The following is a 25714-nucleotide window of genomic DNA, read 5'->3' on the forward strand; positions in this document are numbered from 1 at the left end:
AAATTTATAGTTTTTGCCTCTATCTACTTTTACATAATCTACAACATATATTCTTGAACATATTTGATGGTAAATAATGCCTAGAGGTAATTTTTGTTTTTCTAAAGGCTTAAATGGAATAGAGAATAAAGTTTAGAATGTGAGTTATTAGCATTCTTGATCTAATTGAAATTTTAAAATTTTCTTCATTTTTTTTTTCATTTGGGTAAAGTGATTTTGGTATTAAGTGATAGTTAAGATTCTTCTAAAATTTAAAAATTAAAAAATGAATGTTTTAGTCATTGCAGTGATACAGAGAAGATTTTAATAAGCTTGAGGGGGCTTCCCTGGTGGCACAGTGTTTGAGAGTCCACCTGCCGATGCAGGGGACAAGGGTTCGTGCCCCGGTCCGGGAAGATCCCACATGCCGCGCAGCGGCTGGGCCCGTGAGCCATGGCCGCTGAGCCTGCGCGTCCAGAGCCTGTGCTCCGCAACGGGAGAGGCCACAACAGTGAGAGGCCCGCGTACTGAAAAAAAAAAAAAAAAAAAGCTTGAGGGAAGCAAGTAAGCTATCTCCTAGAAAGCCTACATGTAAAGGTCATTCATTACCTTAATCAGTTCATCTCAGGCCAGAATCTGGCCCTCAAACTTATAGGTTATAAATTTTATTTGTTCAGCATACCAAGAATGGATTCATTAATAAAGACTGATCTACAAGGCTGAAAACAAATATTATTGTATAATGAGAAACATGACTGTCTCAAAGCCTGGAAGAAGCACATGAGCTGATCAGTGTATCTAGTCCTCATAAATACTCAGAAAGAAAATCTTACTTAGATCACTTCTTGTTGAGCATGAAGTCAGATCTAGAGTTTCCAGCTGGCCTGGCTAGAAGGGCTTAATTGAAATGTATCTACTGGAAACAGAACGTTGCCCAATAGACCCACTGAGTACAACACCTTCCCTATTATCACTACTGTGCTAGAACCTGCTACGCAATGCTTCTTTGATTCCCTTGTCTGTGCTTCCGTGGCTGTCCGACTCCATTTTTGATGAATACATTCTTTTTTTAGGTAACGTAATACATTTGACTGAGTTACGGGTAAGTCTTAAAGAGCTGAAAACTACACCATCTCTTTAAATTGTTTTTTTAATATAAACATTGTATTGTCTCAAAGTTTAACTTTCAAAGAACATATTGTCCTTTTAAAAATATTTTTAGAGAAGCCTCAGTAGTATCTTTAAAAGCAAACACAGTTAAGAAAACAAACAAAATAAAAACACTTTTCCACTATTATAACTGATGATCAGTGCTAAGATTAGCAGGTTCCTCAAGAATACCTTGGAGGTATTGCAGGTTCAGTTCTAGACCATACAGTAAATTGAATATTAAAATCAAGTCACAGGGCTTCCCTGGTGGCGCAGTGGTTGGGAATCCGCCTGCCGATGCAGGGGATACGGGTTCGTGCCCCGGTCCAGGAAGATCCCACATGCCTCGGAGCGACTGGGCCCTTGAGCCATGGCCGCTGAGCCTGCGCGTCTGGACCCTGTGCCCCGCAACGGGAGCAGGCCACAACAGTGAGAGGCCCGCGTACCACAAAAAAAAAAAAAAAAAAAAAAAATCAAGTCACATAAATTTTTTTGGTTTTTCAGTGCATATAAAACTTATGTGCACACCATACTCTAGTCTAGTAAGTGTACGATAGCATTATGACTAAAAAACACACATACCTTAGTTAAAAAATAGTTTATTGCAAAAAAAATACAAACCACTCTCAGGTCTTAAGGGAGTCATACATTTTTTGCTGGTGGAGAGTCTTGCCTCAATGTTAATGGCTGATGGCTGACCAGGTGGTGTTGTCATGGCTGTGGCAATTTCTTAAAATAAGACAACAATGGAATATGCCGCATTGGTTGACTCTTCCTTTCACGGACAATTTCTCTCTAGCATGCAATGCTGTTCGATAGCATTTTACCCACAGTAGAACTTCTTTTAAAATTGGAGTCAATCCTCTCAAACCCTGCCATTGCCTTATCAACTAAGACTATGTAATTCTCTAAATCCTCTGTCATCATTTCAACAATCTTCATAGCATCTTCTCCAGGAGTAGATACAATTTCAAAAAAATTGTTTTTCTCTGTCCATTCATACGAAGCAACTCATCTATTCAAGTTTTGTCATGAGATGGCAGCAATTCAGTCATATCTTCAGACTCCATTTATAAGTTTAGTTCTTTTGCAATTTTCATCACATCTGCAGCTACTTCCTCCATGGGAGTCTTCTTCTCAAAGACATCAATGACAGTTGGAATCAGCCTCTTCCAAGCTCCTGTTAATGTTGATATTTTGACTTCCTCCTATGAATCACGAATATACTTAATGACATCTAGAATGTTGAATCCTTTCAGAAACATTTTCAATTTACTTTGCCTAGATCCATCGGAGGAATCACATTTGTGGGAGCTATTGCCTTATGAAATGTATGTCTTAAATAATAAGACTTGAATGTAGAAATTACTCCTTGACCCATGGGTTGCAGAATGGGTGTTGTGGCAGTAGGCATGAAAACAACATTCATCTCATTGTACATCTTCATCAGAGTTCTTGAGTGATCAGGTGCATTGTCAATGAGCAGTAATATTTGGAAAGGAATCTTTTTTTCTGAGCAGTAGTTCTCAACAGTGGGCTTAAAATATTCAGTAAACTTAAGCTGTAAACAGATGTGTTATCATCTAGGCTTTGTTGTTCCATTTATAGAGTAGTTTTAGCATAATTCTTAAGGGACCAAGGATTTTCAGAATGCTAAATGAGCATTGACTTCAGCTTAAAGTCACCAGCTGCATTAGCCCCTAACAAGAGTCTGCCTGTTCTTTGAAGCTTTGAAGTCAGGCATTGACTTCTCCTCTCTAACTATGGAGGTCCTAGATGGCATCTTCCTCCAAGAGAAGGCAGTTTCATTTACATTGACAAGTTGTTGTTTAGTGTACCCACCTTCATTGACTATCTTAGCTGGATCTTCTGGATAACTTGCTGCAACTTCTCCCTCATCATTTGCTGCTTCATCTTGCACCTTTACGTTATGGAGACAGCTTCTCTCCTTAAACCTCATGAACGTAACTCTACTAGATTTCAAACTTTTCTTCTGCAGCTTCCTCACCTCTCTCAGCCTTCACAAAATTGAACAGAATTAGAGACTTGCTCTGGATTAGGTTTTGACTTAAGGAAATGTTGTTGCTGCTTTGATCTATCCAGACTATTAAAACTTTCTCCAGATCAGCAATAGGACTGTTTCACTTTCTTATCAATCACGTGTTCACTGGAGGGGCACTTTTAACTTCTTTCAAGAACTTTTCCTTTGCATTCACAACTCTACTGTTTGGCACAAGAGGCCTAGCTTTCTGCTTATATCAGCTTTTAACATGCCTTCCTCACTAAGCTTAATAATTTCTAGCTTTTGATTTATAGTAAGGGATATGCTACTCTTACTTTCACTTGAACTCCTGGAAGCCACTGTAGGGTTATCAACTGGCCCAATTTCAATATTGTTGTGTCTCAGAAAATAGGGAGGCCTGAGGACAGGGAGAGAGATGGGGAGTGGCCACTCAGTGGAGCAGTCAGAACATACATAAACATTTATTTGCCATCTTAAATGTGCACAGTTTGTGGCATCCCAAAATATTACAATAGTAACATCAAAGATCACTAATCACACACCACCATAGCCAATATAATAATAATTTAAAAGTTTGAAATATTGCAGGAATTACCAAGATGTGACACAGAGACACAAAATGAGCAAATGCTGTTGGAAAAAGTGGTGCCAATATACTTGGTCAAAGCAGAATTGCCATAAAACTTTAATTTTTTAAAAACGAAATATCTGTGAAGCACAACATTTGCTCTATTGCAAATATTTGTGCAATAAAACAAGGTATGCCTATAATTATGAATTGCTGCTCTTAAGGTCTTTACCACTGACATTTCAAACACTGATGGATCTTTTCTTCCTCTTTATTTTGCTGAGGCCCATCCTGAGGGCTCTACCCTGATGTCTTTTTGAAAATTATCCTATGAGATATGTCCACATTGGTCAGTCTGGAGGTCCTGATATATAAAATTTTAAATACATTCTTTCCTTAGTATAAACATTCTCTAAATTATTACAGATGTCAAAGCATATAGTCAACCTAATTTACAATAAAAGTCTGTGACAAATTTTGAGGATGGTTCCCTGATTTAAATTTATTTCTCCATCGTGCTGAAAATATTGTATGTTAATCTTTTATCTTTTCCTTATTTTTTCCTAAGGAATGGTTTTGTGTGGCGAGCATTGCCCTCTGAGGAAGGCGCCATTAAGACCCTCATAAGCCTCAGGGCCCGATTGTACTCTCCTTGGTATGCACCCTGGACTTTATGGTATGAACGTAAAAAAGGAGATGGCCTTTGGCCAAATCGCTCCAGGGACCTGCTCAGTTACTGGGAGTCCCTGGTTGTTGCCTAAAGCTAGGAAAAGCAACCCTGGAGGGGAAATTGGTGCTTTTGAGGGAGAAGCCGAGAAGCCAATCAACCAGCTGATGCCTATAAGGCATGACTAAGCAAATTCCCTGCTTTAGGGGGATATAGATGGCTATGCTTTGTTATTAAATTTGCCTTGCAACCATCAGTTGCTTGTGCCCTTCTGATCCCATACCTTGGTGCGTTCAGTTCTCTACCCCCTCTCGTCGATTGTTGCTACACTTTGAGGACCCACCGCGGCTGGCGGCAAGTGGCGCCCGAACAGGGACCGGACGAGAGGGACATCTGAATCTCGGTAGGTGAATCCCCGGAGTTACGAGTGAAAGTGTGGCCACATAGTAAAGTTGATAGTAACTCGGGGCAATAGTGAGAAGTAAAAAAATATGGGACAAAAAGTATCCAAGGAGCGACCTGAGATCACTGATCAAGAGAAGGAGTTGTCCACCAGTGTTTTCCAGGCTTTCACAGCTAGAAATTATGATGTCTGTCTGCAACATCTTGCCTGCCTACAAGATATAAACAAAGACGATTATAATATAATTTTGAATACGGCAGTAGCTGAGTTTTTCAAAAGTAACCAGACAACAACAGATAGTTTAAGACAGACACTTAACCAGTTGAAGAATCAGGAAGAAATGGATGGATTAGATGATGTTGAAAACAGTATGTTGTATTACAATCAAGCAGTCATCCTGTATCATGTCCGACAGTATACAGAAGCCATATCCGTTGGTGAAAAACTTTATCAGTTCATAGAACCTTTTGAAGAAAAATTTGCCCAAGCAGTGTGTTTTTTGATCGTAGACCTGTATATATTAACCTACCAAGCTGAGAAAGCTTTACATCTTCTTGCTGTTCTAGAAAAAATGATTTCACAGGGCAACAATAACAAAAATGGAAAGAATGAGACTGGTAATTACAGCAACAAAGATGGGTCTAATCATAAAGCTGAAAGTGGAGCTCTAATAGAAGCTGCAAAGTCAAAGATACTATCTTTGTGTTGAAGTATATGTAGGAGGACAAGGGACTTTACTGGCCGGCCATAGTTTAAGGGTAGTTAAAGCTGTTACAAGTTTGAAGTTTCCCTCCTTTTTTCCTTCTGATTTTCCCCAATCTGATTTTGAATTCTCAAATCTGGTGCACCTTAAATTATAATAATGGTACCATTTTAATTTCTTCAGTTTCTGTTACTAGTAATAGTTTGGTTTTTTATAAGCATTGGGATTTGGGGAAGTTTGCATTGTCTTATTCTTATCAACCGGTTATTACTTGTGTTACACCCTCATATGCCTTGCTAATAGGAGATTTACAGATTGAGTTTACTTCTGGTTCCTTAGGATATAACATAACTTGTCAGAATTGTATTTTTAGTACTTGCATTCTGCCTATGAAAGGAACTTTTTCCGTTATGATGTTAAAACAACCTTCCTATGTAATGCTGCCTGTAAATATTTCTGAACCATGGTATCATAGTACTAGCATGCAAGCTAGGCTAGAATTATCTGAAGTTTTAAAAAGACCTAAATGATTCATTGGAATATTAATATGTAGCATATTAGCCTTAGCCACTTTAATAGCCACAGCCGCTACCGCCGGTTTAGCATTAAGTAAAACTGTACAACAAGCACATTATGTTAATCAATTGTCTAAAAATACCAGTATTGCATTAGCATGACAAAGTCATATTGATACTCAACTAAAAACCGAGGTTGATGAGTTAACAAATGCTCTCATAGGTTTAGGAGACCAAATTATGGCTTTAAAATTGAAAATGCGTTTGATTTGCCATGCTAAATATACTTGGATTTGTGTGACTCAACACGCTTATAAAGAAACTGACTGGGATTGGAATGAAGTAAAAATGCACTTTTTAAGTGTATGGACTGATGGACACATTAGTTTGGACATACAAAAACTTAATGCGGAAATACAAGCAATTCAAGAAGCTCATCTACAAGAAGACGGGCCCCAACAATTAATTCAAGGACTCTTGGATCAGCTTCAATGGTTAAACCCAATGCATTGGTTTCAAAATGGACTCACAGGATTGATTACCGTGGGGTCATGTGTATTGTTGATGTTAATCGCCTTACCTTGTTTGTTACGCTTTATTGTTGGCCGTCTCGCTGCTCTTCGTCAGGAGGTGTATGGGTTGAAATTGCATTATCAAGCTTTAAAAAATAAAATAGGGGGAAATGTGGCGAGCATTGCCCTCTGAGAAAGGCGCCATTAAGACCCTCATAAGCCTCAGGGCCCGATTGTACTCTCCTTGGTATGCATCCTGGACTTTATGGTATGAACGTAAAAAAGGAGATGGCCTTTGGCCAAATCGCTCCAGGGACCTGCTCAGTTACTGGGAGTCCCTGGTTGTTGCCTAAAGCTAGGAAAAGCAACCCTGGAGGGGAAATTGGTGCTTTTGAGGGAGAAGCCGAGAAGCCAATCAACCAGCTGATGCCGATAAGGCATGACTAAGCCGAGAAGCCAATCAACCAGCTGATGCCGATAAGGCATGACTAAGCAAATTCCCTGCTTTAGGGGGATATAGATGGCTATGCTTTGTTGTTAAACTTGCCTTGCAACCATCAGTTGTCTGTGCCCTTCTGATCCCATACCTTGGTGCGTTCAGTTCCCTACCCCCTCTCGTCGATTGTTGCTACACTTTGAGGGCCCGCCGCGGCTGGCGGCAGTTTTGTTATGAATTTAGGTTACTAAAATTTGAGTTGATTTTAATTTTCCACTGATCCGTAATTACCTTTATACCCTATGAAAAATCAATTTTGATAAACTGATTTTATCAAGTCATAATTCATAATTATGAATTAAATAATAATTCATATGTGGCACAGAAAGAAACTGTCCAAATATTTTGATCCCCTTTCTATAGTTTAAAATTGTTGATAGAAAGCAGCTACCTATCCAGGGACTGTGTTTCCCAGAAATCCATCAAAGTGCATCATGTGATTAGTTCTTGATAGTAGATTTTGGATGGAAATAATGTATACCATCTCTATACCTCTCCCCTACTTTCTACCTAGGTGACTAGTAGTTGAATATCCTAAAGGATGTTGGAGTGACAAGATGGAAGGAATCTAGTACCTTCTATCAGCACATCAAAGATTGATTGCTGAATACTGTTATGGAGCTCTTTTGTAAGTGAAAAATCACCTTATTTTGCTTAGCTATACAGCAAGTAATTACCGAACATCATAGAATCTTAAAATCTAGAGAGTTAATGTTAAAATAAATGTAGAAGTCATTTAATCTACCCACACACAAGCATGATTCAAGATATTACTCAATTAGGGGACCTATTTGGGTTTGGGGAAAAGAGAATGTAACTAAGAAATATATCTTTCCAAAGCTGACATACCAACTCTGGTAAATTCACTGACCTTTTCTCCACTTAGCCAGCTGATTTCGTAGACTCTCATAGACTTGGATCTGAACTAGAGAAAGAAATATGGACTAAAGAGAGTGAAAGGAAAGGCTACTTTTCTTCTGATTGAATAGGGGCATAGACTAACAAATGAAGAAGAGTTTTATTTCTAAGCTCCTCAATCACCCACATGGCCTGAAATGATTTAGGGTAACATGTTTAATTGAGGTAAAATAAATCAAGGGTGTAAGATCAAAGGAGAACAACCAGTACTAAGTGTACGAAAACATACTAAAATGGAAAAATAAAAGTTGAGGGATGGCTGAGAAGAAGGTAAAGGAAATGGGCCAAATAATGTAAATAAATGGGAGAAGAGATCAAATTCTAGACCCACATGCCTTAGTTCTATTTAATTTGTATTGGTTTTCTGTCCAATCAAGATAATGCACTTGAATATTCATTGGTTTAAATGTGTTTTTGGATTGTATACAACATCCATTGTGAAAAATCTGAAAGTATATCTAAATAGTAAAAACTTTTTTTTTGCCAGACACTTTAAATATCCTTAATTGTTAAAAATATACCAGAAATTCCAGGATGATCTGCTTCCAACTTTCACTTCAATGAAATTGTGTGCATATATGAAAAAATAAGATGCACAGATGAGACTCCACATGATCAAAGAGGGATGTATTAGCCTTTGTCTTGTGCCAAGGTAATAATGTTTTCTCACTGGGAAGGTGACTTTGTTCTGACTATTGGGCAAGCTGATAAGGATATTTCCTTATTCCTGAAGACCATGTCCATTTTTGTACAGTTCAAGGAAATGATAACCAAACACCTGAACTGAGAAAAACCTTCAGGTTTCTGTCAAGCCTGCCATAGTTAACATGGAGATGGCAACATTGAGTAGGGTATTTATTCCATAGTGTTATCATGAAAAGTAAAGAATTCACGAAATGTATTCAGTGCAGTGTCTGTCATAGAGTAATAAATGGAGTAGTAACTTTTCTTATTATTATTACAACCTGATTGTCCCTTAGTTTTCCCATTCTCCATGACTCAGTCCCTTAATTTCTGTGGATCAAGAGTTTAGAGCCCTCCAGTAAATACATCTGAGGACCCTTAGCCAATGCATACATTATCATGATTTTCACTCCACACCCTTCTCTGACATATAATTTTCTATGCATCTCTGACATCACCCCTGTCTAATTTGTCACTATTCTTCATGTAGCTACTGCTCTCACTAATCTAATTTGGTCCAAAACATGGGACCACGAGCTCTCCTTTCATTTACTGGTAAACAGACCAGTAGTTGTCAACAAATATTACACTTGACATATGGAATTTCATGAAAAACAATAGTTGTCTATAGCTATATCTACTAACAGGGTTCCTGATTCCCGAGCTCGGCTCCCTGTTGCTTAACACTCTTGTTAAAGGGCATTAGCTTAACAGAACTTAATTGGAGAAGAGAAATGTGTCAGGACTCATGGAATAGAATGTGTAAAATCATAAGACAGGAGAATAGTGATGTTCACCAAGAATTCACAGAAAGTAAGAAAGGATATGGAAAAGAAGACTGCAGTCTTGCCAAACTAAAGTGTGATGAACCAAGAGCGTGGCTCAGGCCATACCCAAAGGAAACTGATTATGTACAGCCCTCCGTTGCCCTGTACTATGAGCTAATCCATGAATTCAAGATGGAGATATACATGACCATTCAGCTCCACCTTAGGGGAAAATCTTCAGGAAATTTTGCCAAGACTTAGCAAAGGGAACAATGATATCATGAAAGAAAGAAATCTGGGTGAGGATGAGGACTTCAGGTTCAAGAGCTTCTTGGCTACCAGAGAACCACTGAAATTTCAACTGACTTTAGTGGCAGTCAGTGTAAGGGATGAACCAAATATCTCTTGGATGCATAGTTCCTTACCTGTTTTAGAAGCCAGCACTATAAGGAAGGAAACCCTTCTTGCTGCCACCAGTCCCAAAGACAGTTGAACCCAAGTGTCTAGCCTGCTCCCAGGAAGGCAATTGGTCAGTTACATTCAAATCACTTCCAGACACCCTGCTCATCCCTCAATTAAAAACAACAAACAAACAAATGAAAACAAAAACAAAAAAGCCATGGACCCGACTTTTCTTGAAAGCAATTTACAGTTTTTTAGTCAACTTTTCACAGCCTGAAACTTGCCTTTCATTCAGCTCTTCATTCCATAAATATTTAGTTAACATCAACACTTTTCTGGTGTCTGGGCATACAGCAATACATAAACCAGATGAAATCCCAGCCCTCAAGGACTTGATACTAGAGAGGGAAAAGACAAAGCACTAATAACTAATGTATAACAACAGGGCTTTATAATCACTATCGAGAATAATAATATAGGGGACACGGGATTAGGGGAGCAGCATTGGTTACTATTTTGTCAAGAAAGGACTCTCCAGGGGCTTCCCTGGTGGTGCAGTGGCTGAGAGTCCGCCTGCCAATGCAGGTGACGCGGGTTCGTGCCCCGGTCCAGGAAGATCCCACGTGCTGCGGAGCTGCTGGGCCCGTGAGCCATGGCCGCTGAGCCTGTGCGTCCGGAGCCTGTGCTCTGCAACAGGAGAGGCCACAACAGTGGGAGGCCCGCGTACCGCAAAAAAAAAAGGACTCTCTAGGAAGGAGTCACTTGAGAAGTGACCAGAAACATATACCTATTTCTGGAGGATTGGTGCACTAAGGAAATAGAAAAACAGTCACTAAGGGCCTGGGCCTGGAGCATGATGGAGTGCTGACCCTTTCATATCTAAAAAGTCCTTTAAATATGTTTTTCCCTAAATAAAAGGACCTTCTCTGCAAAATTCAGAATTTGCAGGCACCTCTGGGATACAGATACTGTTACCATCCTATAACACACTCTTTGGTCTGTTATACTGTATTATAATAATGATGATGATCATTATCATTATTAACTACAGACCAGTACTAACCTCAAACTGGATCTTGTAGGAAAGTAGACAAAAGGGAAGCATAAAGGGAAGGCAGTGTCAGAGCTTGAAATACTCATTAACCAACATTATCCTGAACCACATCCCCTACAGTTGGTTAGGCAAACTATAAGCAAACTATAATTTGCCTATAGCTTATATCAGAAGGATACTCTGTCATATTGTGCTTCTGTGATATTGTCCAGAGGTAAACAAATTTAAACCAAACTGGCACAAGCACGTATTTGCCAAGACTAGATGGTCAAAAATATTCTATGTATAATTAGAGATAGAGTTATAAGTCTTGAATTCATATTTTGAGATATTTACAGTCTGATTGAGGAAATAATATGCATGCTTAATAATTAGAAATGTACAGTTTAGCTTAGCACTGTGAACAATGATCTTTTGTTGTATGGAGGGATGCAGCAGGTGTATATAAGGTCACATATGAAAAAGTCACTCAAAAGTGAGAGCTCAGAGTAACTAAGAGTAAAAGATTTTGCATGGAGCAAGAGGGCCATTGAATCTTCACACCACACATTATGCAGTGCCTGGGGGACATCACTTAAAAATTCTAGCCCCTAGAGGTACACAATGGACATTCCCCCAACCTGCCCACCTGCAGCCTTTCCCTTATAGGTGGCAACTCCTTTCTTCTAGCTGCTCAGGCGTGAAACCTTGTAGCCATCATCCTCTTATTCTCTTAAACCCCATGTCTAACCTCATCAACTTATCCTGTTTCCTATGCCTTCAAAATATATCCAGAATCTGACAATTTTCTGAACCTCTACACAACCATTCCTGTCCAAGGATTTCTCACCTGAATTACTGCACAAGCCACCTCACTCACTTCTCTGCTTCCACCCATGACCCCCAGGAATGGATTCTCAACAGAGTAGCCAGAGTGATTGCTTCAAAAGTTAAGTCAAAACATGCCACTTCTCTGCTCAAAATTCTGCAATAGCTTCCCAGTTCATCAGATTAAGATCCCACATCCACACAATCAACTGGAGCTCATCTCAGGTAAACTCATCTCTTGCTACCTCTTTGAACTTGGGTCCCATCACTGTTTTCTTTTGCTCAACAGCTCCGGCCATCTGGTCTCATTGTAACTCTTCAGATATGAGCAGTATTGTCCCATATGTTACATGCTATTCCCTTTGTATGGAATGCTCTTCCTCATGTATCTAAAGGGCTCATTCTCTATGTTCTTCACTGCCTCATATCTCTGATCCAATGTTACCTTCCTGGAGCAGGCGCCCCAGACTCTCTTTGCATGTCCTCTATTACCTATATTCTGAATCCAGCATATATCCCATATGTTTTTGTTTATTTTCAACTCCTCCTCCCCTTCCCCATCCCTGACCTCACAATAGTAAGCTCCATGGCAATGGAGGATTTGTCTTATTCACTGTGGCTTCCAACATCAATAATAGTGGCCAGCACTGCAAACTGGCTTTACTCTGATTCTAGAGATAAACTCAGTTTCAAACACCATTCTCAAAATACACATTATACTGATGCTGCCACATGAAATGAAATTAACAAACATCACATTTTCCCTTTTTTTCCTTTTCCTTTTCTTTGCTTAAGTGTAAACTAGGTCTTTCTTTCAACTTTTTTGTACCTTTTAACAGCACTTTTTTGAGAAGATATTTATCCAAATGTCAGAAGTACCAACAGGGAATGTGAAATAGATAGTAGGAATAGGAACTCTGCTTCTAGAAGATGTATATTTTAGCATTATAAAAGTATTTAGGGCTTCCCTGGTGGCGCAGTGGTTGAGAGTCCGCCTGCCGATGCAGGGAACGCGGGTTCGTGCCCCGGTCCGGGAAGATCCCACATGCCGTGGAGCAACTAAGCCCGTGAGCCATGGCCGCTGGGCCTGCGCGTCTGGAGCCTGTGCTCCGCAACGGGAGAGGCCACAGCAGTGAGAGGCCCGCATACCGCAAAAAAAAAAAAAAAAAAAAAAAGAATTACAGTATTAAATATTTCTTTATAAGCTATATATATGCATATTAATATGCATTTTCAAAATTTTCTTTTTAATTTACCTGCTCTTCACCTTGAATTTTTAAGTGTTTAACTTTCTTGGCACCTTTTCTTGAGAATTTTTAAACATAAAAATTAACAAGGGTATAAAAAATAAACTCTTTTGATATAAAAAAAAAAGAAAAAGAAGCCTACCAGGCATGAAAAAAATGCAATAAAACCTCTGTAACTAAAAAGAAAAAAAAAACTGATATGGTTCTAAGATGTTAACAAATACTTATACATAGTTATAGCCTTTGTTGCCAAAAGCAGGACAGGATAGCAATTTTACTGAGGCCCAGAGAAATTACGTGATTTGCTTAATTTCATGGAGCTTACACTTGTCAGAGTCACACCTTTAATACAATTCTAACTTTAAATGCTAGGCATACAAAATGTTGTTCAGGCCATGAATTCTGAACTATCAAAATGCAGCATAATTTGAAGTTTTCTTGAGGTACTTACACTCTGGTTAAAGATATGAAATACATGTTCAAGAAATAAGGTACAAAGAAGGTAGATGTTTCACATCGACTAAAAGCTTCCAATTGCATGTCTGTATTTGATTTTCACTACAACCCTATAAGGGTAATAGAGCATGCCTTACCATCTTTATCAGGCAGGATGTAGAGTTATGCTGCAGTAACAAAGAATCCTCAAATCCCAGTGACTTTCCACAATCAGCATTGATTTCTTGCTCATTCTGCATGTCCTGCAAATCAACTGTGGCTCTGTAGCCTCTATTTGGGATACTATACTTTTCAGGAAAAGAGAAAAGAGAGATATGATAAACCACTACATCCTAGAAATGACACAGCTCAATTCTGCTCATATTCTATTGGTCAAATTCTTGACTCCTGAGTGAGATGTATTCACCTTCCCAAGAATGGGCAGAGCAAAGTCCCAAGGCCAAGCCCAAGGTCAATATCAGTGGGGAAGTACAATTCTCCCTTAGGGATTATATTTAAGATAGAATACAGTCTACTACACAAACTACATTATATAAATGAGGAAAGTAGAATTCAGAAAGTATAGGTGGTTAATTGGCCAGAGTATAGAAGTCAGCTCAAAGTCATTATTCAAGTCCCAAGTTCATTATTCTACATTGAACTGCACTGTTTAAAAATTCAGCAGCAGCACCATGGATATCCCTGCATAGAGGTCAGCCATGCCGGTGAAGATCCAAAGGAAGATCCTGCTTATGCTCCATATGCCACTCACACTCCCCACATCTCAACCTCTGATCCTATGAAGTGGAGCATCTTTGAGGAACTTGATCATCTCTGAGGAACTCTTGGCCTCCATAAAGCAAGAGGTCATTTATTTTGAAAATAAGTATTCTAGCCTGAGTTCTGTGAGCTCCAGTTTTTCCACCAGTAAAAAGCAACTGAACAGGCTGCTCCCTAAATTCTTTCACAGCTATAGCAATCAGTGGAACCAAGACTTATTTATAAAGGCCTCATACAACTTGATAAATCATTTTGTTTTCATAATATTCTTTTGTCGTAAGATACAGACATAAAGGAAAATGTTTTACAGTAGACAAAAATAGGACATAAACCTAGTCTGAGGTAAATACTCTTCTAATTTGTGTTATCTAAAATGATGAATCTTATGAAAGGAAAGAATTTTACCCTAAAGTGCTGTTGGTTTTTTTTTTTTAATAAAAATAATGAAGTCAAAAATATTGTTCAAAACATTCTTGGCAAAATCCAGACTGTGGGGAATTCTGCATTACAAATGATGCAATTTCTTCAACAAATAAAGTATGAAGAAGCAATGTAGAAATAAAAGAGTGTCTTAAAATACACATGAAATAAGTTTCACTGTTCCTGATTAGAGCAAACTAACTGCAAAAATTTTAGGTGATAATAAAGGATATTTGAAACCTGACTGTGTATTTGAAACTATAGAAATACTGTTATTGCTTCCAGTTTTAGAATTGTACTTTTTGTGATACAAATTGCAATATTTACAGATGAAATAGTCTGGGAAACAAATTTCACCATAATGCAATGGGGCTGAGGGGAGTGGATAGAAATATAAAGGCAACAAGCATGTCCCTGAGTTGATAATGGTCAAAGCTGGGTGTTGGTGAAAACATTAAGATTTGTTATATTCTTTTCTCTTTTTTTGTAGGTTTGTAATGTTCCATATTAAAATATTTATGGCAATTCATGGTAGCAATCCCTGTCCAATATTTAAGACCACAGCACCAACTTTATTGTTTTGTTTTGTTTTTTAATTTATGAAGCTTCATTCATCTGCTAAATCCTATCACCTTAATTATTTATTTATAAGTTGAAACTAGAAGACTAAAAAGTTAGATCAGGCCCCAACCTTCTATGTTATGACATTTACATTATTGGAGACATAGAAAACATCAAAGCCATCCCATTTTCTTAAGCTGTAACCAGATTGGACCAAAATGAACATTTTCTACTTAAAAGTGTATGTATTTGGGGCACAGGGTTAACTACATTTAAATGTGTCACCACTGCCACAGAGCACAATTTTGCCTGGTATTTGAAACATATAAGAGAAACAACTTTTCTCTGGCTTAATTCCTTAAGTTTAAGTATTCTACTTTCTATTTGTAATGATATGACACAAAGATTTGGATGTGAAGACGAACATCCCAATGCTTAAGACCTTCATCAATCATAGTGTAACAAGACTCAAAAGTACTGCAACTCCATTTTTTCTTTACTCGTAGAAACCCACTCATAGAACCTATATTTGCAGCTTAGCCTTGACCTTGATTTTTGATGTCAAAATGAGGTTCCTTCCAGTCAAGAGTTCTTCCTGCAAATTCCATACAACAATATGTGAATTTTATGTTTAATAATGCACTTACATATCTGGGATGTCAGCTTCCCAGCAAAAATCCAATATGAAATCCTTGAGTAGATTTAACTTGAATCACTTGCGGCTGACACAGTAAAGATACAATGCTGGAATGTTTAAAACATGGTCTGGAGTGAGATGCTGTATTGTGCTTTGATGCAGCTCAGTCGGATGCGGAAGAAATCCAGCATAGTGTAATGTTGAGTGAGTTGCTCAACAAGCTCCAGCAGTATGAGAGGGTAGTATGGTCTGTGTAAGCATGTGGTCCTTGTGTGTGCGATATTTCATGTCTGCCTGCTGCTTGTGTTGTTTGTGTGGAAACCTAACCACAGGAGAGGTCACACTGAACACATGAGAAGCCTTAGGATGACGAATGTTTATTGCAGAATTTCAAGTCACAGAGCACAAACTGCCTGCAGGTTAATGTGGTGAAACAACACCTAAGTCAGAAGTACTTGATTTAGATTTCCTTGGTAACTAGACCAGAACTAAGATAGATACAAATTGCTTTTACAGAATCTCCTCAAATTTCACCCATTTTTCCTCTCCGTATTATTTTTCCATTTCCTTTTGGGACCTACCCACCGCATTATTCCCTTATGGTTTGGTAGAGAGAATAAATCACTTTAAACAAAATTAAGTAGCATAATTCTATTTAATGTAACAAAGCACAGTAGTTAAGACTAATTCTGGACTCAGATTGCCTTGCCTTTTATCACTTACTTGCTGTGTGACTTAATAGAGAAGAACAAACCTGACTCCATATTGGATCTATCCCTTTACTCTAACCTTGGTAATCTGTTGCCTGTGCTTAGTCATGTTGGCTCTGCATCTTCTGTAAAAGAATGTTGCCCACAGCCTGAAATATACAGAATTGCCCATTCTCAAGGCTCTGAACTTTAAAGGTATAACACTTTTCCATTCAGGTAGAGAGAAAAAGTTACAGAACAGAGAATAATATTTGTCTTATTGGAGGTTTATAGGAACATTGTGACTAGACCTACATGGACAGCTGCAATAGCAAAGGATTCCTGCCCCAAGAAGTTTGCAACAACTAGTCACACACCTTCTCCTTTTAGTATAAAAGAAGCCTGAATTCTAACTCGGGTAAGATGGTTCCTTGGGACACTAGTCCTCCATCTTCTGTCTGCTGGCTTTCTGAATAAAGACACTATTCGTTGCCCTAATACCTCATCTCTTGATTTATTGACATACCTTGCAGCCAGCAGTACAGCTTGAACTCAGTAACATGACCTTGCACAAATTATTTAACTTCTCTGGGCCTTACTTTCCTCATCTGTAATATGAAACCAAGGACAGAACTTCATAGAGTTGCTATGAAATTTAAGAGATAATCAATGAAAACTCCTAGCTCTGTGTCTGATATGTAGTTGAAGTTCTGAAAATTTTACCTGGCTGGAAAAGGACAAGGAAGAAGGGAAGTTTTTCAGTTGGTTCAACAAATAAATATTATGAGAGATGGGGGGGGGGGGGCAGTATGGAGAGTGAAAACAGGAAGGGGGAAAGTACAGATAAAAAAGGAAAAAGTGCTGAGAGAAAAACCTATACCCAGTGTGAAAAACAATGATGCAAGGAAAACAACAAAGAGAAACATGTTCATAGAATGTGAATCTTTTCAATTCAATGCCATCTGCAATTGCCTAGAGTGTAATAGATGCTGAATAAGATACTACATTTGAATAATCATAGTAATAATCACAATAATGAGATGAGATACTACTTGCCTGCAAGAGATTAGAGTCTAGTAAAACCACCCTATAAGCTCCCTGTTAAGGGCAAGCATGGGGACTATTGGAGCTCAAGAGTTGGAGAGTTAGGTTAGAGAGATTCAGAGGGGGTTTTGCTGAGGAGGTAACTTTTAACTGGGACTGTAAAGGAAAACTAAGCTTTTGTCTGTTACAGTAGGATTGAAAGGTTGGTCCCAGCAAATGCAAAATGAAGTAGACTTGAAGAAAGGTATTACTGAAATTCCAAGGACCTCATATGGAAAGGAGCCTAACACTGAGATCAAGGGAGTGGTGAGATGGGAGACGAGAACTAAAAGAGCTTTCCATTTGGAGTTTATTAAAAACAGTGGTAGCAATTTAGAAATATAAAGCAAAGGAATGTAATCAAACTGACGTGGGAGTAGAGGTGGCAGGGGTGAGTAGGAGAAGGATAGGTAGACAGAAACGAGTCATTCTAGACTTCTGACTTGGTGATGTGGAGAGTTATGGGGATATTTGTAGAAAGAGAAATTACAAAAGAAGGGGCAGAGGACAGGAGGTGTATGATGAGTTTGGTTTTGTTCTGAGTTTGAAATCCACCTCCAACCTCCAGATAAATTCTTCCAATATGTTGAAGACCACTGGATGATGACTGTTGAAAATAAATATATTCACATAAGTGTCTCTATTTATGCCCTGCAAACGGGTTCATCTGTACCATTTTTCTAGGTTCCACATATATGCATCAATATACGATATTTATTTTTTCTCTTTCTGACTTACTTCACTCTGTATGACAGTCTCTAGATCCATCCACATCTCTACAAATGACCCAATTTTTTTCCTTTTTATGGCTGACTAATATTTCATTGTATATAGGTACCACATATTCTTTATTCATTGTCTGTTGATGGGCATTTAGGTTGCTTGCATGACCTGGCTATTGTAAACAGTGCTGCAATGAACATTGTGGTGCATGTGTCTTTTTGAATTATGGTCTTCTTTGGGTATATGCCCAGTAGTGGGATTGCTGGGTCATATGGTAATTCTATTTTTAGTTTTTTAGGGAACCTCCATACTGTTCTCCATAGTGGCTGTATCAATTTACATTCCCACAAACAGTGCAAGAGGGTTCCCTTTTCTCCACACCTTCTCCAGCATTTGTTGTTTGTAGATTTTCTGATGATGCCCATTCTAACTGGTGTGAGGTGATACCTCATTGTAGTTTTGATTTGCATTTCTCTATTAATTAGTAATGTTGAGAAGCTTTCATGTGCTTCTTGGCCATCTGTATGTCTTCTTTGGAGAAATGTCTATTTAGGTCTTCTGTCCATTTTTTGATTGGATTGTTTGTTTTTTTAATATTGAGACACAGATGTAGAGAACAAATGTATGGACACCAAGGGGGGAAAGTGGCAGTGGACGGTGGTGGTGTGATGAATTGTGAGATTGGAATTGACATATATACACTAATATGTGTAAAATGGATAACTAATAAGAGCCTGCTGTATAAAAAAGTAAATAAAATTCTAAAATAAAAAAGAAAAGAAACAAAAACTGAGAACCAAGAAAAAAAAAAAGAAAAGAAATATATTTAAGTTTTCAGTAAATAAACGTTGATTGAGTGTATGCTGTATGCTGCTGTTTTCCCCAGCATATCTGATTCCTCCAACTAGACTTAAATTGCCCAATACCTAAGATAAAATCATATCTTTCCTTCTTATCGCACAGTACCCTGAGCATAGTGTTAGCTATGTAGGTTCATATAATAAATAGCTGGGTAAACTAAATTGCATTTTGTACAGTAGGAACTAGTTTTGAGTAGGAAAATGCTTATTAGGCTGTTAGTCAATTGAAATACAAAAAAGAAAAATAATTTATAAAATAAAGATCAGTTACCAATATAAGCTGTCCTGAGTTTAGAAGAGCTTCAATTTTAATAGAACCAGCTAGCGTCATTGAAAACACAGAGTAAGACCTATATGCTTTTAAAATAAACACTTATAATATCCTAATACTGAATTAACCACATTTTCTATTTTTTTTTTTTTATTCTTGTGAATTAAAGTATATTACATAAGACAGAGGCCTCAAATCCCTCATGTTTAATTGTTTGCTGAACATCTCCCTTTGGGCATCATCACAAGTTCTCAGACTCCCCGTGCCCTGATTTGAACTCTCCTTTTAACAGATCTTCCCACCAATCTCTGCTAATGACATTCCCTCCTCCCAATTATTCAGGTTCAAAAATGCTGATGCAACCAGGCCTTCCACTTCCTCTTGTCTCATGCCCCATCATTTGCCAAGTTCTAATATTTCTTCTTACCAATAAGCCCTTTAATCACCATTTTTGTGCTGATTTTACTTTCCTTTTGCTCTTCCCAACACACTTGCCTTTCCATTGTTTCATATCTCACCAGTCAATCTTTTACCTATTACAGATTTACTTGTAGGAGTATCCACATTTATGTACTTAAAATGCATGAGCTAATTTTATCTCACAAAAAGAAATTATTGAGAGGAGGGCAATTGACATAGAATTGGAGATAAAGTTATTCATCACAGCTTCTTCCCACTTCAACTCTAGGCATCGTAGGATAACATATCAAGAGGTCACAAAATGCCGTTACAACTCCAGACCCTGGTTGTCAGGCTATATTTAAACTTCATCTCTTCTAGCAATTGAAAATTTTGTGGGTAGAGGGCAGCCCACTCACAATGTAGCAAGTCAGCAAGAGGCTTTGTAACAATCTACACTTGTTTTATTATAGTAGGTATTTTTAGAGGATTAAAATGGAAAACTGGCTGTTAAACACAGCACTCAATATGAAACCTTTTTATAGACCACAGGGGGATTCCTTTTTTGTTTTATAAAGGGGGGGAAGTAATCAAATGAAGGACACACCCAGTCACAAACAAAGCAAAACAAACACAAACACCTTCTGACAATTTTGTTTGGAGAGAAGGTGTTTCAGAAAGGAGTCATAGCTTAGAGTCACAGGGTTTTAGAGCTGGATGAGGCCATAGAGATCATTCTTTACAAATTACAAATGGGGAAACAGACTACGGAGTGTGCCACTTTCCCAAGGTCACAATTAGTTAACTTTTCACCAGGGACTAGAACTTGAATCTCTTAAGTCCCAGTCCAGTTCTCTTAAATCCTAAAAAAAGGTGGGAACAAGTGTTATTTCCCAAGGAATCACTTATCTACTTGCAAAAGAAGGTTTTGCCTACCTGAAAAAGACACAATCTGCATTACAACCTCATTTAAAATATGAAGCAGTCACTCTGACAATTCTTTGGGAAAGTTCTTTAAGGCAAGTTCAATATCTTCCTGCTGGGTTTCCTGGCTGCCCTGAGAAACTTATCCCAGGGCCCTGGTTACTTCTACAGACTTTTCATACAAGAGACTAAACCAGTGGCTTCTGAATTATGATTCCTGAACTATTTGGGGTTTGGCATACCTTGCAGTTTAGCAGAGAAGTAAATTTTCAATTTCCAGAAGAGTGAATTTGGGAAGGGGGAGAAAGATAAATGTTTTTAACTGAAAAGTGAAACAAAAACTGAATTTTACCAGAAAGATAGACAGTAATTTCTCTGTGTGTGTGGCGGGGGGGGGGAGAGGGAGAGAGAGAGAGAGAGAGAGAGAGAGAGAGAGAGAGAGAGAGAGAGAGAGAGAGAGAGAGAGAGAGAGAAAGTGCTAAAAAGAATATAAAGGACCATAATAACAAAAACACAGCATTGTGCCTATGTGTACTAGCTGGTGAGCTGGACAGACCACTTGCTGAAATTCTCAGGGCTTTGAAAAAAGGCCACTGGGATGAAAGAAAAACTCATCCCTATACAGAAAAATGCAGTCTCTTTTCTGATATGACTAAGAAATAATTATTCTCAAAGATCCTGTGGTATTTGCCTCCACTTGTGCTGCAGAATAAGAAATAAATAACATAATAGCATTCACCAGGGAGAAACCCTATATGTCCCTGGCAGTGTGTTGGAGCATACCAGAGAAAATTAACTGCTTCAAGTCAGATAGGTTCCTGGATCATAGAAACCTCCTGTTGAGAATTCATCATTTATGCTCAGTTTTTCAACTGGCCATATTTACAATCAGTTACACATACACACCCACTACTAACAGTCACATATGCATATGTACCCCATGTGTGCATATGAGCACCCACTTGCTCACACATTCACACACACACACACACACACACACACACACACACACACACACACACACACAGCTAAAGTTGACACCCGGCTACAATTTTCTTATTGTCCCAAATTGAATTTGAATATACAGTAAGCAAGCTGGATGATGATAGTTTTACAAGGTCTGGAGATAATTTATCAATTGAACTTCAAAGGTCTCTCAGCCTTTCTGCACTGGTCATTATTAAGTAGGAATATATGTAATCATTTGAGAAGGAAATTGTTAGATTTAAACAAAGGTCAACTAATCCTGAATCAATGTAAATTTCTAATGCATCATCTATCCCCAACTCCTTGTTTTCTTAATCTGCCTTTCCTTCAAACACAGTCAACACTTCCCTAATGTCTTTAGATCTGGGATAGAGAAGTCGATCTATGGAGAGGATAAGAAATTAATGGAATTTAACAAGATGTCCCTATTCTTGCATCCCTGAGATAAATCAAGGATGGTATATTGTTCTCTTAATGTATTGGATTAAGTTTGCTAATATTTTGTTGAGGAATTTTGCATCTATGCTCATCAGTGATATTGGCCTGTAATTTTCTTTTTTTGTTATATCTTTGTCCAGTTTTGCTGTCAGGGTGATGCTGGCCTCAGAATGAGTTTGGAAGCCATCCTTCCTCTACAATTTTTTTGGAATAGTTTGAGAAGCATAGGTGTTAACTCTTCTCTAAATGTTAGGTAGAATTCACTTGTGAAGCCATGTGGTCCTAGACTTTTGTTTGTTGGGAGTTGTTGTTATTTATTTTCATTACCAATTCAATATCACCACTGGTAATTAGTGTGCTTATATCTTCTATTTCTTCCTGGTTAGTCTTAGGAGATTGTACAGCTACATGTAAAAGAATAAAATTAGAACATTTTCTCACACCATATGCAAAAATAAACTCAAAATGGATTAAAGACCTAAATGTAAAACCAGAAACCATAAAACTCTTAGACAAAAACATAGGCAGAATACTCTTCGACATAAATTGTAGCAATATTTTTTTGGATCTGTTTCCTAAGGCAAAGGAAACAAGAGTAAACATAAACGAATGGGGGCTAATTAAACTTAAAAGCTTTTTCACAGAAAATGGAACCATGGACAAAATGAAAAAAAAAAAAAAAAAAAGTACTGACTGGGAGAAAATACCTACAAATGATTGATAAGGGTTAGCATGCAAAATGTATAAGTACTTCATGCAACTCAATATCAAAAAATCAAACAACCCAACTGGAAAATGGGCAGAAGACCTGAAGAGACAGACATTTTTCTAAAAAAGACATACAGATGGACAACAGGTACATGAAAAGATACTCAATATTGCTAGTCATCAGAAAAATGCAAAGAAAACCACAACAAGGTACTACCTCAACCTGTCAGAATGGCTATCATCAGAAACACCACAGACCTCACTAACAAACATTGGTGAGGATGTGGAGAAAAGGGAATCCTGGTACACTGTTAGTTGGAATGTAAATTGATAAATCCACTGTGGAAAACAGTATGGAGTTTCCTCAAAAAACTAAAAATTGAACTACCACATGCTCCAACAATTCCACTCCTGGGTATATATCTGAAGAAAACTAAAACACTAGTTCAAAGAGATACAGTGTTCATAGAAGTATTATTTACATAGCCAAGATATGGAAGCAACCTAAGTATACAACAACAGATGAATGAATAAAGAAGATGTGGTATATAAATACAATGGAATACTACTCTGTCATAAAGAAGCATGGGATTTTTCCATTTGCAACAACATGGATGGAGCTGGAGGGTACTATTCTTAGTGAAATAAGTTAGACAGAGAATGACAAATACTTATGCTATTACTCACCTGTGTAATCTAAAAGAATAAAACAAACGTGTATATAACAAAAAAGAAACAGACTGACAGATATAGAGTACAAACTAGTGGTTACTAGTGGGGAGAGGGAATTAAGAGGTACAAACTACTATGTATAAAATAAAGAAGGTACAAGGTTGTATTGTAGATTAAAGGGAATATAGCAGTATTTTATAATAACTATAAATGGAGTATAATCTATAAAAATTTTGAATCTCTATGTTGTACTCCTGAAAATAATCTAAGAATGTAAATCAACTGTACCTCAATTTTGTAAAAAAATGAAAAATAACTGAAAAAATTACAGGCCACAAAGAAAAAGAAATAAAAGATGTCCCTCTTCTTAGGTTCACATGGTAGAAAAGTCTTGATAGTTTGGAAATCTGTTGCCTGCTGAGATTTCAAGGCAAAATGTACCTAAAATTAAGAAATGGGCAAGGTTGAAAAACACAGGTAAGGCAGAGAAGAATTAGAGTATTTAGCTACCCCTCAAAAGCCTACAAGCAACTACTTCTTCTAGAACAATTGATATATACTAGCACTATGTGAAGCCATTTGCCAGCATTTGTGCATTTAATCTTCAGCACAATACTCTTTCCAGTCCCATTTTACATACGAGAAAAACTGATCTTAGAGTGGTTAAATAATTTCAGTTAGCAATCAGTGAAGCTGGCACACAGAACAAGTTGGTTTGACCCCTAAGTCCATCCTTGCACTAGCATGCCATGGGTGAGAAACCATGGGAGGCCTAGAGATGACCTTTTCAGAGTAATAGCTATATTTGGCAGGTGCTCCATTTTTAGTTTGTTAACTAAAGTAGAAACAGAAAAGAACATGGAAATGTGAAAGGGTAGGTAACACTCGAGAACTGCTCTTGTTTTTGTTAACAATTTACAGTTAAGTTGACCTCTGGTCGGAAGATACTTTTTTAACACCTGTATTTCCAAGGAACACTTCTTCAGGTATCAGAAATGTAAGAGATTGGAAAAAAAGGAGTAAGACACAAAATCCTCCCCTGCCATCATTGTTAATAATGTTATAGCAAGCATAAGACAGGCACCAAAATAATTTCAAGACAAGCCAGGTAAACTCTAATGGAAGCATTTAAAAACAAAATCATCCCAGGAAAGATGGTATTTTAACTGAGAATTTTAAAATGTATATAATTTGAGAGGCTAACATGGGAATGAGATTTCCTTGGTAGGACAAACACTAACAGCAAAGGTCCAAGGCTTGAAACCTTGGGCTCAATTCAAAGGTCATCTGGTGTATCACCCTGATTAGATGAGAGTTGAATAATGGGAAGGAATGGTGGAGAAGAGTAAGACTGGGTCTATGTTGTAGAAAAAATTACATTTGCCAGAACTTTGGTTTGCTTTGTTTTTCTGTTTTTTTCTAAATTGGTTGTTTATAATAGTATTGTGTGGAAATGTTACAAATCATTATGACAACACTTGCTAGTACTGGAAATCTCCAAGAAAATATTCTATTTATGAATTTAATTTGGATACCTTTAGTGACTCCTAATTACTCAAGAAGCAAATACCCCAAAGGAACATCAGTATTAAAAATTTATATTGGCATTCTATGCAAATAGATGTAGAGTGCTTGAGACTATTTCTTTCATAAACACTTATTATTACATAATTACCTGATGTTATTCCCACAGCTTATCAAGAAGATTCAAGGCAATAACCATTTGGGATAATAACTGCGTATATCTCCCCAAAACAGCCCAAAAGATTTTGTTTTCTGTTTCTGTTTGGCTGTACAAATGCAATCAGATAATACTGAATTATCTGCAGGTGCCAAGGAGACCAGATCTACTAAAGTCTTAAAATCCTGCAAATCTCATTCAGGCTTTGTTGTTGTTGTTTTAATGCAATGTGCTCGGAATTAGGGAAATGAAGTTTGTCCTTGGATTCACCATGAAATTGATTATCATCTTTACTTTCACAAGTGTTACATTTATAAAGTCCTTTACAATTCCTGGTTAGTCCTCTGTTCACCTGTGGGGTACAGCTTAAATTTAATCACCAGGAAAGTCGAGGTATTGAAATAACAAGTTGTCTCCAATGTTGAAGGCAGGGGATTCTAGTACGAAAAAAATTAGTTGAAAATAAATAAGGTTGGAAAAACTACAATAGATCTTTCTGTTTTCTAGAACTGTAAATTGAAAGTCCCCCAAAAGAGCAGTAGTTAGTGGCCC

The 25714-nt window shown here is 37.7% G+C and overlaps 1 pseudogene; it reads right to left on the reverse strand.

Annotated features, from left to right (window-relative positions):
- Window positions 1-1839: 1839 nt before the first annotated feature.
- LOC131752323 (tigger transposable element-derived protein 1-like) lies at window positions 1840-12127 on the reverse strand (annotated as a pseudogene).
- Between the last annotated feature and the right edge of the window lie 13587 nt (window positions 12128-25714).

This window comes from Kogia breviceps, chromosome 3 (assembly GCF_026419965.1).
Source record: "Kogia breviceps isolate mKogBre1 chromosome 3, mKogBre1 haplotype 1, whole genome shotgun sequence".
In the NCBI taxonomy this organism is placed as follows: domain Eukaryota; kingdom Metazoa; phylum Chordata; class Mammalia; order Artiodactyla; family Physeteridae; genus Kogia; species Kogia breviceps.